Source organism: Cupressus sempervirens, chromosome 1, assembly GCF_028749045.1.
Source record: "Cupressus sempervirens isolate cs-2001-9-10 chromosome 1, ASM2874904v1, whole genome shotgun sequence".
NCBI classification, from domain to species: Eukaryota; Viridiplantae; Streptophyta; class Pinopsida; order Cupressales; family Cupressaceae; genus Cupressus; species Cupressus sempervirens.
In genome coordinates, this window is record NC_143118.1 from 692,677,155 (window position 1) to 692,688,104 (window position 10,950).

Consider the following 10,950-nt stretch of genomic DNA (forward strand, 5'->3'; position numbering starts at 1 on the left):
TCCACAGTCCATACAAATATCAAAATATTAATTAATACTCGAAACTAAACTATGGGGAGAGGACCCAATAGTTGTGCACTCTAACTTCGCGCTTCTCAAAATCTTATGTGATAATTTCAAATCACTCTTATTTTTTGATAGTAGCTTACTTGGCAAGTCCCTTGCTTATAACTAAAGGTTTAGAGCCACATCAGCATGCTTTTTGTCAAAGTGTCCAAAATAGCCTCAAAAAAAAGTGAGACCAATCATAGTGCATTGGAGACCCCATACTTGTGCAGCTGATGTGGAATCACACTATTGATTGTTTTTTGAGAAAAAGGACACTTTTTATTCACTTATGAGTAATCATCATTAACAAAAACAACTTTAAAGTCACATCTATTGGTACAATCTTGTCAAAAATGTTGAATATTAAATCAACAAGTAAGGACATTAAAGTTAACAACTACTGTCACAACTATTAGAACACGCACAACTACTATTGGAACACGAACAACTACTGGGTCCTCTCCCCAATGGACCCAACAACCAAGTGGCTTAAATAGTTCTTATAAGGGACGGTGTATATGTACGGCACGATCTCGGGAAGGAATCTACACCATACACTCTTAGACTAATTGATCAGGCCAAAAGGAAGTAGAAAGATGCTGTTTCCATTGCTAGCTCAGCACAATCCTTAGGGTTTACCTCTTCCAAATGAATATTCGGTCAACCACACAATCCGCACACTTCACTACCTAAACATATACAAAATGTGTATACGTTTGTTAACGAGGATATATACAAAATGTGTATGTTCTCTAGTTGGCGGACGGTTCGTGTGGTCCGTATTTTCAGCGACAAATATTCTGATCTTTGCGTGCGTTATTGATTTTGAATTTTGAAGGAGTTGATGAATGCGTGAAAAGGGTAGAAAATGTAGGAGCGAGATGCGACATGTCACATGACAACTAAATTCCTCAACTAACTCGCCAATAATGCCCCAACTATACTACTAATAATCCCACACTGCCTACGTGGCAACCGCCATCGTTTTTTATTATTACTTTATTTACTTTAGGGTGGAACGCTTTTCCGATAAGTCCGCCCTTCTGTTTGGCGGTCGGGTAAGATGGACGTTGATTTTTATAAGATCGGACGGCGCAGGATTAGCGGTGGAGGTATCTTATTATTAGCCGTACGCTTTGGTTGATGGGTTACTCTGACTTGGTGAAGCAGGTAAGTGATGAATGAGTGAATGGTACCTGCTACCCGGTGGGCCGGTATCGGTTACCGGCAACCGGGGACCCGCAACGTGCAGGAATAAGTAACGGACGGGCCAGCTTTACTTTGGTGGCCTGTGTTTATGGCGGCTTTGAAAAGTTTTATCCTCATTTTATCTTTTTTCATTTTCTTTTAAAAAATAAGGTAGGAGTTGGACCATTTAAAACTTTTTATTCATCATCCAAATCATATCGAATCATCTTCCCGGCCACCCCTGTTCTTTCATTTATCTAGAATTTGGAGTGTCTATATTTAATGATTAAATTATAATTTGTTCAAATCATTAATAATCATATTAATAATAATAATAAGCTACCAATTTTAAAAGTCATTTTTTATATATGTATGTATTATTAGATAACTTTGTAGGTAGATTATTATTAGATAAAAAAATTAAGTTGGTTTATATGTATGCATGTTTAATAAAATGTTTTTATTATTATACGGTGATAATTATGGTAGGATTTGTATCCTTTAGAATGACAACCAATAGTATTAAGAATATGGGGAGGCCACATGAAAGAAGAAATTCCCACCGTTGCAATTAAAGTCAATCCTTAAGTCATTCACAAACTATAAAAAATAAAGAATCTAGCAAACATCTAGCACAAACAAACATGAGAGATGTCACTTTAGGGAAAGACAACTTCTAACAAAATAAACAAAGTTGTGCTTTAAAGCTAGTAGAAATAATTGGATGCATGTTCTTCTCCTTCACATAAAGTGCTCACCAAAACAGAATATGTTTTCCAAAGAAACTCACGATTCTTGCCATATAAGTTTGTCTAATGAGAGTTACTAATTAAGAAATTGAAATTGATATAGAAAGCAAGTGATACAATTCTATGCCATAATAAATTATTCAACTTAAATTAAGAAATTGAAATTGATATAGATAGCAAGTGATGCAATTCTATACCATGATAAATTATTCAATTTAAATGTATATTGGGTTATCCTCTAATTTTTAAATTTGAGGTGAATGAATAGGTGATGATAACACAACGTATTTTATATTTGATTTTTTAAAAAAATTAATTAATATTTTATATTCACAATATAATATTTGAATTTATAGTAAATATAGAGAGTAGAAGTGTATGTTAGTTAGATTTTTAAGAATAGTATTACTTTTCATAATAAGTTTAGTATCTACAAGAGTATTTTGATCATGACATTGAGCACAAAAAATCTAAGCATCTGGCAAAAATTGTTCACTATGGTTGAAAAATACCTTAAGTGTTTTCATCTATTCAAATTTGAGAGTTGATTGTCATTCTATGCTATGCAATCTTGTAACCTCCTATGTTGTTGGATTTGAACCTACATGCATGAAAAATGGTTGTGCTATACAGGGGCTTGCCTAATTCAAACCTCGCATTAGTATTCTCACCTCCACAACAACAATGATAGGTCAAAAAAAGAGCCCATCTTCAAAAGGGCATGGATTCAATCAATAATGAAAATATCAAATTGACATAATTATACCTTGGGAATGGAAATGTTATGGATACAATACTCTTTTAGGACAAGTCCTACAAAAAGTAATGCAATAACATGATATAAAAACATCATCAACATAAAATCAAACTTTGTTTTCTCCACGAGTCCAAACATCTATGCTTTGTTCTAATGTTCTCACTTAGGTACAAATGTGAGCTAATTGAGTTTTCCTATTATACCTATGTTTTGATCGCTCATGTAATGCACCTTTTATAGTTGGTAAAGTCTTATAAACCCATCCCTCTTACTAGGGTTAAGTCCCCTTCTTGAAGGTGTTGGTATAGACAAGGTGATAATTATTATGGGGTGAGTGGCTCTCCACTACCACACCACACCACAAATCTTGGGATTATAATGCTTACAAAATGATCTCAACAACTTGTTGCTTTTAAGTGCATAGATGGTACCCAATTTATGATTTGGCATTGATCATTTCTTCTAGTATAATTGTAACTCAATCAATATAATAAGAAAACCATGATCATGGTGATAAAAGAATTTAGAGAAAAATCAATGTTATGACAAATCCTTCCCATTTACCAAAAGCAAACTAAATGACTATTATTTATCATGAATGCATTATGCAACAACAATTAAGTGATATAAAAACACACCTTATACTATAGCGTGCCATTTATTATTATTAGATATATTAAGTCATGATATTTAACAATTTTAACGACTTATTTTGATTGACAGTTTCGTTTAAGACATCTTCTCAACTAAACCTTTAAATATTGTATCATGCTTTACCTACATTTTTATTTGTCATACATATAGAAGGACAAAACTGAAAATGTCTTTACTAGGGCTATTGAACGGAGGAATTAAAATGTGGAAGTTAAATCTTTTTCTTTTTGAGATACAATAATAAATTAAAATTAAAATTAAAACGTCTATTTGAATTTGAAGTAACGTGAAAGAGCATCCATGTACAGCTGCCTATCAACTAAAAATATGAAAAAGAGGTACATTTCAAGACCGTCAGTCATTGGGCGAGGTGCCCGTAAAATATCAGATAATAGGCGATTCATGTGTCTCTGACACGGTCAAACAAACAGAAGAAACCGTGGAGAATTATTTTTACTCGAGTGCTCACATGCCAAAACTCTTATAAAATAGATGGATTTAAAATTGTAAAAATGGAAAATGCAATAGATTTTGTTCCAATTTTTTTAGCATTTGTTCTTCATGATATGTATGTTTTGTAATCGAAAATAGCAAAAAATTTGAAAAAATATCAGTTGTTTTGGGAAATCTGTAAAAAAATATTTTACTTTTGGTGCACTCAGTTAGAACATGCAAGTTGTCGGAATGGTTTTTAAAAAAAAATCTTCATGACAATTTTAGTTTAGATTTTCAATAGAAATTTTATAATTTTGTGATTGGAAAACGATCTAAGACTGAATCAGCTAAGAGGCAAAAAGAAATCAGAATTTTATACTCATCAAAACTTGATTACTCTTTAAGAACCTTTCAACTATTTTATGTTATATGAGATAGAAATTAAAAATTTAATGATCATTTTATTAATCATTAACTAGCCAAGGGTAACAGTTGAATTTTATATTAAGATATGAATTGAAGGGTAGATTATTTGCATATGTCCGAACATCAAAATCGAGTCAGTGGCATGTTGAAAAGCAGCCAACCGCTTTCGTTTTCTTTATTCATCTACTTCTGCACACAGTCAATACTTTCAATGCACTCTGCCACAAGTCAGAAAGCTCGTACAAGTACATCCTTGAAGTATACACAATGTGTATATCAATACCAATAAAGGAATCTGAATTCTGACCCACAACTTATTATGAGTTAAAATAAAAGCAGAAAGCATGTGTTAAAGTGGGGCTGAGCTGGCATCCATTCATTTCATTTCATTTATCATTCATAACCCACTTATTTCCAAAGTGCAAACTGATTTATCCGACATTTTAATATTATCTCCTACCACGCATTAAATCAAATGTCTTGTAGGGACTTCCATTAAAGTCAAACGTGGCTCTTCTCTTTTGAACAAAAGCAATAACTTTTAATAGCGTGTCTCATGGATTATGGCAAAGTCAGAATAATGGCAGTAGTTGCCACACATATCGTTTTCTTGATTTTTCAAATGCTGTGTAGGTACCTATTTATTCAAGTTCTCTCTCAATTGTCTCAATAATATGGTAAACTATTAAATCCACGTCAATACTTGATGTGGGAGCACAAGAGCTTCCAATAAACTTTTCAATGGATCTTTCTTCGAATGTGCCAAATCCACTGCTTTTGTCCGCTCTCTAACGACACTAATATTCTACCAATTTTAACTTTATGAAAGAAACGGGTTGCCGAATTTGTCGGAAGATGATGCGCCACGCTTGTCATCGTTCACCGGATCAAACTTCAAATTGACTCGAGTTTAGATAAAGCTAAAACCTAATTTTTAACAAGGGGGGGGTTTTTTTTTCATATTTCATATTTCAAACTACCTCCTTGGTAAGGATGGCGGTTTAGATTAGGTTTTAGCCCATACTCATTTATAGCGGGCCTCCCATTTGACCTAAACAATTAATACTTATAAACTAGGGATCACACCTTAGAGTACAATAGGTTCCCCTAATAAATTTTGAAGGTCAATTATGGAAAAGATCATAACCTAAATTATAAACACAACCCTAATCTTAATTATTAGATAAACCTAAATCATTATCCTAACCATAACCCTATGCTTAACCATAAAATTAAATGTGTTCCAAAGTCTAACTCCAATTCTAACCTTACCCTTAACTCTAATCCATGATAATATGTATGTTGTAATCTGTTATACTAACCATAATTGTAACTTGTCATAATGTGAACTCTAATCCTAACCCAAACATTAAAACCTAATACAAAACAAGATTATAACCCGATCTCTAAACCTTATCTTAACTATAATAGTGATATAAACCTAAATCATAATTACAACCACAATACAAACTTTAAAAGAACCATAATCATAATCTTAAACCCAAATCCTAATCCTAATCCTAATAAGAATATGAACTATGATGTAAACCTTAGTCCTAATCATAATAGTAACTATAATCCTAATCCTACAGTCTAAAACATAATTGTAATATTAAGTTGACAATAAGCTTAATCGAAACTTTAGTTCTAACTATAATACTGAGGATCACATAATATTAATAAAGAAATTATTATTACAATATTTAAGTTAAATATAATAATAGAAATTTTGAATGAACTAGATAATTAAACAATATCTATGTGCTATCTTATTAGTTCCACAATTTTATAAAAAGTAGAACATATATCTTTTAGACATACCCATAATACTTAAAAAATATAGTTAAAATAAATTATACTAACAAAAATAATTTTATTATTCTTATTTTATATCAAATTTTTAAAAATTATTTAATATTTAATTAATTATATATTATATTATTTTCTATTGTACTATATTTAATAATTAATAATATATAATCTGCAGGAATAATAAATATATAGTATTATCTTAAAAATATTTAAATCTAACATTTTATATAAATTTTCTTTTTTAACACGTCACTATAAATTATAAATTGTTTAATTTTTCATAAAAAAAAAAACTAATTTAAATCTACAATATTAAGAAACCATTAAATTCATTTTCTAAGGTGAGGCTCTTAAAACATAATTTTATCATTATCTTTAAAATTGCAAAATCAAATAAAAATGTTAAGGAATAGAAGAAGTTAATTTAATTTGGCTGACATTTAAATTAATTGATTTGAATCGATGAACACAAATATGAACAGTAAAAGTATTAAATATTATTGACCAAAATGAAGTATGTGGCACAATTGGGGCATGTAATGTACTCAACTTCCCAATCTATTTTGTAACAACCAAAATAGTTAAACTTGGCGTAAAAACAAATTGTACCACGAAAAAATACATTATATATCTCTATTTTGACAAGAATAAAATAAATGTTCTGGATTATCTCAATCGTCTTGCACACGGTATAAAAGAATATTGAATGTTGATTTTGGTATGGAAGAATATTGAATGTTGATTTTGAAATGAAGTTTTGAGATTTCAAAAAAGGAACGTTTTCAGTGTAAAAATAATAAATATATAGTATTATTTTCAAAATATTTAAATCTAAGATTTTATATAAAAAAAAATATTTTTTTAACATGACACATTATAAATTTTTACTTAATTTAACTATACAAATACAAGTCACTATGTGACACTTGTTTGTAATATGAATTTTATGGTAACGCTTATTTTAATTCTTAAAACTTTGATTGTTGAAATTAGAGGATAGGGATTTTGAGATTAATAGTCTTTTACTTTTGTTAGAGTGACTCATTTACTTGAATAATTTAATAAGGTTAAATAATTCTTGTACTATTATTTAGTATTTTTTTATTAATGATTGATTTATTTGTGCACTACTATTAGAACATTTGATAAAAACTAATTGACCATTTGGCCATAAGTATTGGATTTGGATTTTTTTTTTTGAGTTAACCACTATTGCTGCAATATTGGAAATGTCATTTTTTTACTACTTTATGATTGATGATTTTTTAATACCCAAAAGCTAAAATCTTAGTTTTGAGCTCTTAACTCACCTACCAAGATGTACCAAAAATATTGTGAAATCTGACTTACAGTTTAGGAATTCTATATGTGTGAAGTTAGCTTGGATGGCTACTAGGTCATCTTCCCTCTAAATATTCTAAAGTATCATATATTTATATAATATAATTAGTTGATATATTTTTAATTGTGGACTTGTCATTTGTCTCATATTATAAAACTAAGGTCTTAAAAACTACAAAAAAAAAATCCCAAACCACTAAACTTCTTGGTATAGCTGGCAAAACCTCTTTACAACAAAGCTATCCATTGGTATGTTTTATTTATGCTTTATTAGTTTGAATTTCTTTTTTAAAAAATTTAAAAAACACATATTTAAATATTATTAATAAGAAAAATAATACACATAAAATCAAAAATTTATATTTTATTATACTTGATCCTTGGTGGGCTCTTTGTGAGCCTTTCAACTTCACCAGTAATCAAAGGGTCCTTTGACAAGAATATATTTTTTTGCTAATTCTATCATTTTCAACAATTTAAAAAATTTATTACAAATATAAATATTATCAAAGAATGATAAGAAAAGACTCAAATCAATTTCTATGGACAAGATTTTCATGATTTTGTATTGCTCAAAAAATAAAAATAAAAAGGTGTATATTTAAATATTATTACAAAGAAAAAAATATGAACTATATTTTATTATTATTTTCTTTTATAAGAACATATTTGAATATTATTTTCTTTGATTGATCTATCTCTTTTAAATTTATAAAAAACTAAAAATAAAATATATTAGAATTAATTATCTATATTATTGAATAAACAATTAATAAAACAAAAAACAAAACTGTTTATCATAATTCTTTTTTTCTTTTAAGACAACAATTTAAGTTTTGTGTACACTCCACTAAAAAGACATTTTTAATTGTGTATTTTACACTTTTTTAAATTAATTTTTAGTTAAAAATCTCCATGTAATCACAAATATAAGTTTTTATTAAAATGCAGTCACGATAAGTAAGAGTCAGAGTATTCAATATAATTTTTAGAAGGGGATCAAGCACATGTTAGCAAATTGTAGATTCGATTAGGTATTTGTAGCCATTTCCTTTTTATTTCAGTACATTAAGCAATATGTTATTTTTTTGGTTAATTTTTTTATTAAACATGCATATGTTTATTGATGACTTTCACAATTTTGAAGATCGTTTATTTTAATTTAATAAAATATTAGATGAATAGCAAAGAAGATTATTCTAGATGACTTGCATTTCCTTATTGAACCATAATACTGACAAGATTTAAATAACCCAAGGTATGTTTAGTGGCTAATATTTGTCAATTGGCTAAAAATTTAAGATTTAATGCAACCTAAATCGTCACAATTTTATAAAATTTAGTACTAAAATATTTAAAATCGATCAATAAATTATTTTATTTAAAAAATTAAACTCAGAGATTGCCATGATATTCAATACATGATTACATTTGATTCACCTAAATATTATATATTATTTGAGAAATTAAAATTAATTTTCCACTGATTATCAAAATTATTAGTTATTGTTCGCCATTTTTGCACCCATTCAGCCGATCATTGATAGCCGATCTAAGAGATCTTCAATAGGTTGGATTCTTTGATATGGGTTAACATGCTTTTCAATCAAGTTAACATCTCGTGTTAAAGCTATCAGATTTCCACAATCCATGAATATGGTATATGATTTCTGGGAAAGATTGTGTAAGAATTTTTTCATCAACTTTTCAGATCATACTACATGATCCATCATCAGGATGCCAGAGAGTCAATGAGAACAAAAATATGGATTGCAGATCCAAGAGGGGAGACAAAAATAGGAATGAGGAATGATGCACTCAAGAAAAGAAAGAAAGAGAGAGAAAAAAAAAAAAAAAAAAAGAGGCACGTGCAACGAAATAACTAAAAATAGTTTTTGCATCTCTTTCTCTTCGTCATCCGTGTCTCCTTGCTCTCCGTACCCATTCCATCTCTCCAACCTCTTTTTATCTCCCCTCTTGGATCTGCAATCCATATTTTTGTTCTCATTGACTCTTTGGCATCCTGATGATGGATCATGTAGTATGATCTGAAACATTGATGAAAAAATTCTTACACAATCTTTCCTAGAAATCATATACTAATCTCGTGTTAACTTTGGTCCTTCATGTGCTGAGTCAGTTCAATTTCTTCATGTGCCAAGCTAGTTCAATTCCTTCATGTGTCAAGTTGGTTCACTTTTCCTTCATGTGCCAAGTTATGTATTAATGGGCATTTTCTACCAAGGTTAACATTTCACGTTAACTATTTTTGCCATTTCAGAGAGTGACTTTTTTGCTCTTTTCAAAATTGCAAAATTATTGCTATCTCTTCAATCGAATGTTCAAGAAATGTGATGACCAACTGTTGCATGCATCATTGCAGATTTTTCTAATGCTGGGTTGCTTTTAATTGGACAATGGTTGTATTTTTGCATTGCTTCCTTTTGCTCTTGCAAAGATACGATGGTCCTTAGATCTTGGGGATTCTTTGGATATTTATGAATGCATCTCAGTCATCTGTGCAGTTAGGTGGAGATCTTGATCAAGGGCTGTGTTTTAATCAAATGTTCGGGATTTTCTTGCAGCATTTGAGCCATCTAATTCAAAGAAGGAGATCTACATCAACGGTTCATACATTTTCTGGGTAGATTAGATCTTTTCCATGTGGTCATTCTGTAATTTTCTCAGCGTGTTAACTTGCGTGTTATCCCATCCTGCATTTTCTTTGACAACAATGCAGATTTAATTGTTGTGGCCATGGCACATTAAAAGGATTGTTCTTTAATGTTGAATGACATGCTTTGGCCTTTTTTACACGACATCTATGCATCTCCATGCCTCATTAATGATTGTAATGATCAAATCTCATGGAATTTGATTTCTTACAGTTGGATGCATTTGTTTTTTGCCCTTCCTGTCACTTCTACAGCAGATAGTATCTCATGATCAGATTTAGTTCTGATATTCATTCATTGCTGCTCTCTAAAACTTGACTCCACCTTTGGTTGGGGTTTGAACTTCAAGTTTGATCGGAGTTATGCTTGAGCTCTTTAAAAGGCAGTTGTAAATACTTTTTCTGGGTTCTTCTCTATTTGCATTTTTTGCGGCAACACTATGCTATGTAATTTCTTGTCTTCCATTAATGAAATAGTTTTCCTTCCTTTCCTCTTCTTGCCATTTTTCAAACATGCATATATCTTACCTTTTGGTGGGTGTTTCTTTCTAGTTTTCAAAGTTTGTATGTCGTGTCCAAACTGTTGATGATTGTTGTATAAGTGAAGATGTCTTTCCTTTCAACACTTCAACCAATTCCAAACCTACATGTGGATTCTTGGAGATAGAGTAGAGTCGAGACTAGTGTATTATGGACTTTTCATTGATGTATTGTGCATATGTGGACAAAACCGTAACCACCATTCTATCTCGATGCATCACCTCCTTACAATAGATTAGGTAGATTCTGTTTCTTGCATCTCTTTCTCCCTTTTCTTCTCAAGAGTAGTTAAGTGCATCCTGATAGAAAAGGAAGTCAACATTTTC